Genomic DNA, 5,780 nt, shown 5'->3' on the forward strand with positions numbered 1-5,780 from the left:
GACGTCAGCGCGCAGCGTGCGTCCGGAAGGCGGGGTGTGCGTGAAATCCGACTCCCGTTCCCGGAGGAGACGGTGGAGGGGCGTGGCCTGCGGCAGGACGTTTTTGATTGGTGGCTTCTGCCACCGCCGGGAAGTTCGAACGGACGTCTGGGACAGAGCCGGGGACCGCGAAGAAAGAATGAGCCCCAGAAACTGCGCAGGAGCGCGGCAGGTGTGGCGCATGCGCGGCCGCCGTCCAGTGACGGGAACGGGGTGTTGCGTACACGCTGGGCGGGTTCCCTAGGCTCGCCTGTCAGGTGAGGGTTTCTAGACCTTTGAGCTTCCAAAGGGACACAGCCCCAAAGGTGTAAGGGGAATAATTCTGCCCTGCAGAGAAATCTGTGCTAAGGCCCCTCGGTGCCTGGGTAAAGGGGTCTCCCTCTTCTCGCACGCACCCTGGAGTGTTGTTCGTAGATACACGAAGATTTCTAAGTACATACGAATTTAGAGTTTGAGATGGAGTCTAATGTATCTCTTATTGGCAGCAGGGAGCAGGGCACATGGATTGGGACGGGAACAATGGGGGCAAGACGTTACTTATTCTACATTGTCTGTCCTGTGCTGTTTTCGGGCTTTCACAGGCCAGTTTGCACAGTGGGAAAATCAGGTGCCCTGCAGCGCCCGGAGGCCAGGTGTGCAGGGTGAGGCTCGACCGAGCGTGTGCTGCCCGCACACGGAAGTGTGAAGGTTCTAAGCCAGTGGCTCTCAACCTTGGCTGCACATTATTAGCTATAATAATCTGGCCACTCAGTGTATATACTTAGTGACATCATAGAGGCATAATATGCCATCCTATTCTGGTCTAAATTATTGAATTCCAACTGCCATCATAATAGTGTAACCAAACAGAAATTATTTAATTGATATGACTAAAGTAGATCTGCTTTCTAAAAATGGCTGGTTAAAAAGAAGCAGAGACTAATTATACGATAATGGATCCATAACAATATGCAGGCAACTAGCCTTTATTTTGCACATCCCGTACATGTTACTTTCTCTCTTGTTAGTACAGAATTGCTGAAACATAATCCAAAAGCCCAAATATGTACAAGTATTTCAAATGCAGGTTTTGATTTTTGTAGTCTTGTTTTTAGGTTGACCTTTTAACTGAATCTATCACTATTGAATCATATGGGGAGTTCTTTAATTTTAGAAAGAAAATTAATCATAGTAAAGATAAATACTACAAAGTTATCTCAGTATCTCTAATAATATTGAGGTCATTAAGAAATACAAATAAAGATTTAAAGGGCAGAGTGGAGGTACAGACTGAAGTAAGCACAAGTTTTTCGCCCACTGGCAAGGATTTATGCAACCCTACAGGACCCACTTTCAGAGAAATTAACAGCTCTCAATTCATCAGTTGACTTATGGTCATAGGAATTGTAATTCCTTCTCATAGGTCCCGTTTACAATAGCATCAAAAAAATAAGATACTTTTGAATAAATTTAATGAGAGAAGTGAAGAACTTGTATACTGAAAGCTACAAAACATAGTTGAATGAAATTAAATAAATTCCTAAATAAATGAAGGGCATATTTGTAGATCAGAAGACTTAATATTGTTAAGATGGCAGCTTTCTCCAAATGGATCTATAGATTCAATGCCATCCCTATCACAATTCCAGACTGCCCCTTGAGTGTGTCACTTCTGGATGTGTAGAGTTGTAATCGGGTATGGTCTGACACTGACCACTGGGTACACTGGCTCTTGGGTCTCCAGGGAGGTGCAAAGTCAGCCACTGCCTGGGGCTACCCAGCAGGAGCTCCGGAGAGATTTGCAGATTCCTCCTCTTTGTATTGGGTTTGGAAGTGCCCAGATGAGGTCCAGCTGTGAAGCAAGGCAGGTGCCAGGTCTTAGGCCTTTTTTATTGATATGTTTGGGGCTCCCTAACCCAGCTGCAGCTTGTTTGAGATTTTAGTCTGAGCAAGGACTGGCCATTCATATGCAAAAGCTGCTGCCCACAGATTGGATGGGGTTGTAAAATTGGATGAGGCGGGGTCTTAAGGAATCACCAGGGCAGAGCAAACAGAAATGGCTGCCAGTCAGCCCTGCAACCAGAGAGGTCCTCTCTCTGGGAGAAAGTCACCCCGGAGTTCCTGCCCTGATGCCAGACAATCCAGTTCTTCCACATATGTGTCTGTGCACCCCAGAGCCTCGCCCTGGTGCTGGAGCTCAGAGGAAGCAGAACTTTGTAAGTTCAGTTTATGGTGTTGGCCTTTTAAGAGGAATAGCTGGGTCTCCAGCAGCCTCTGTGTCACTGAGTCCCAATCCACACTGTTTTTTTTTTTTAATTTTTTATTACAAAGGGTATTACATATGTGTCCATTTTTCCCCCTGCCTCAGAGGAACAGAACTTTGTAAGTTCAGTTTATGGTGTTGGCCTTTTAAGAGGAATAGCTGGGTCTCCAGCAGCCTCTGTATCACTGAGCCCCAGTCTGCACTGGTTTTTACAGTCCGTAGTTCTTACTGCCTGTAGGGACTTCTTTTCCCAGCTCTGGGACCCTGGTCTGGGTGTCTGGTGTGGGTCTGGGACCCTTTCCTCCCCCATGGCAGCCTCTGCAGAGTCGATCTCCCTCCCCATTAAAACAGTGGCCCACATGGGTGCCAGACCAGCCAGTTATGCGCCTCCGCGTCTCCTACCAGCCTCAGTGTGCTCCCTTCTTGACCTCTGTAGTTGTAGGACTTCCATTCAACCAGCTTTCCAGCAGTTCCGGATGATAGTTGTTCTGTGTTTTAGTTGTAATTTTGATGTAGTTGTAGGAGGCAGCAAGTACAGGTGTTTACCTACACTGCCATCTTTCTTGATGCCCTTTGCCCATTTTTAAATCGGGATGTTTGTTTCCTTATTGCTGAGTTATAAGTGTTCTATATAGATTTTGGATACCAGTCTTTTACCAGATATGTGTTTTGAAAAGTTTTCTCTCCGTCTGGACAGTCTTTTCATTCTCTTAACAGTGCCCTTCACAAGGCAGAAACTTCTCATTTTAATGAAGTCCAACTTACCAATTTTTTCTTTTATGAATTATGCCTTGGGTGTTATATTTAAAAGTCATCACTGCCCTGGCCGGTGTAGCTCAGTTGTTGGGCATTATCCTGCGCACTGAGGGGTTGCTGGTTCAACTCCTGGTCAGGGCACCTGTTTGTTTTTCAGGCTTGATCCCATTGGGGGATATGCAGGAGGCAGGTGATCAATGTTTCTCTCTAAAAATCAATAAAAATATTTAAAAATCATCATTAAACCTGAGGTCACTTATATTTTCTCATATGCTCTCCTCTAGGAGTTTTAGAGTTTTGCATTTTATATGTATGCCTATGATAGTGTTTGAGATAATTTTTGTGTAGGGTATAAGATCTATGTCTAGAGTTATTTATTTTTTTGCATATGGATGTACAGTTGTTCCAGCGCCATTTGTTGAAAAGACTAAGATCATTTGACGATATTAGTACGGTTCCATTTTTGGGCTCTCTATTATGTTCCATTTGTTTTGTCAGTAGCCTTTTAATAATTTCCCCTTATTTGCTTATGCTGATTTGAGTTGAATTTTGGTTGCAACTGAAATATCACTGATTAATTCAAGCAGTTGGTACATGCCAAGCACTGTGCTAATCTCTTTACATAAATTCAGTCACAACAGTCTTTTGATATAAATGAGAAAAATTGGGTTTTAAAGTTTAAATAAAATGTCTAAGATCATATCATTAAGTGACCCAGGTCTATCCACCTATCTATACTATACTTCCTGTCAACTATGACCTTGCTCATCCTTACTCGAACTATTACAGTTGCTTTAATAGTCCATCTTCTGCCAATAACCGCCTCTATATATATGGCTGATATGCTAAGTGTCTCTCCAACTGTCTGACCAGTTGCTATGACATGCACTGACCACCAGGGGCAGACGCTTAATGCAGGAGCTGCCATAATGCACACTGGCCATTTACAAAGAAATGGCACTATGGACCTGGTGACAACAAAGCAACACTGGGCTTCCCCCAAGTGGGACACAGGCCCCGCCACCACCCTGGAGCAACAGCCCACCAAATCACAGCCAACATTGCCAAGACCCCGTGACACAAAATGTGGCCCACAGCCCAGCCCAGCCCAGAAACAGTCACTGTGGGCGCCGGGTAATGACATCATGTAGCAACGCCTGGCTTCCTCTCCCTAGCGACTCGCCTCCTTGCATTTTCTTCAACCCAGGAACACAACTTGCTTTATACCCAGGCACAAACATTTTACACTTTAATCAAATGTCTGTGAAGCGTTTTCCTGTGCCTCATCTCATTTGATCATCACAGAAGTCCTGGAATAGGTAGATAGGAGACTCAGTGGAATCCTCGTTTCTTTTCATTAGCCGGAAAATGGAGATTTATTATATAAAAGTCTAAGTTGACTCGCGCATGCACAATACATATAAAGCTCTCGCTGTCGCCAATCACACGTGTGTGTTTCCATCTGTCATTGTCAATCATGAATTTGGTTGACACTTCTATTATAGAGAAAGGGTGAATAGCAATATTAAAATATTTCTTCTAATTAATTTCCTTTCAATGTGCATGAATCCGTGCACCCGGCCACTAGTTACACTGTAGCTGTCTTCTAAATTTAATTCTGACTCCTTCGCCACATTTAAAGCCTAACATCTCCATCTTTTTCGCAATACTCTCTTATACCTCAGTGTGACTACTCTGTGATCGTCTGTTGCTCCCACCATTTACTATACCAGCATGTGACCCAACCTGTTCCTTATACTTGCTGCATCTCAAGCATTGAATATTTGGGGACAGAGTCATCTCAAAGGTCATCTTCTCCCTCAGCTTTCTCAATTGTGTACCCTGACATCACCCTAAAACTGGAATTGAGATCTTCCTTCTTAAAATAACCAAAGCATTTCATTTCACCCTCAATTGTGACACAACTTATGCCTTGCTTTCAGTTATGTGAATTTGACGTGTCATTACCACTAGACTGTCACCTTTTTGATATCTTGTATGCTGTGTGGAACCTGGCATTCATTTAAAAAATTATTGAGCACATAATATCTGAACCAAAACATCACTAAATGCTGGAGTGGCAAAGATAAAAGACATAGCCACCGTATTCAAAAAGCTTATAGTCTAGTTGGAGAAGCCAGAGCAGAATGCAATTTCTTTTATGTAATTTAAGTTCTAATATGAATGCACACCCTCTAGTATTATGGGACAGAGCAGAGAGTATGGAGTACTTAATGCAGTTTGAGTTTGGGAAAGAGAGACTTATCAGAGGAAAACACATAGAAGTTATTTCCCCTGAACTAAAAATATATGCAAAAGCCTGAAAGAGCATCACACATTTGGAGAGCAAGTAGTTCGGATTAGCTCTACTACAATATCTGAGTTAAAGAATGGCAAAGGATGAAAGAAAGGTAGGGACGGGTAATATCTTTTTTTAAAATATATTTTATTTATTTCAGAGAGGAAGGGAGAGAGAGAGAGATAGAAACATTAATGATGAGAGAGAATCATTGACCGGTTGCCTCCTGCATGCCCACACTGGGGATCGAGCCCACATCCCGGGCAGGTACCCTGACCTGGGAATTAAACTGTGACCTCCTGGTTCGTAGGTTGACTCTCAACCACTGAGGCATGCTGGCCAGGCAGACGGGGTATATCTTAAAGAAGTTTCTGAGTCTTGCAAGGGAGTTTGCATTGTTATACTGTGGGCATGAAAGTCAAAGTAAATCTTTAAGCAAGGGAA

Source organism: Myotis davidii, unplaced genomic scaffold, assembly GCF_000327345.1.
Source record: "Myotis davidii unplaced genomic scaffold, ASM32734v1 scaffold945, whole genome shotgun sequence".
NCBI classification, from domain to species: domain Eukaryota; kingdom Metazoa; phylum Chordata; class Mammalia; order Chiroptera; family Vespertilionidae; genus Myotis; species Myotis davidii.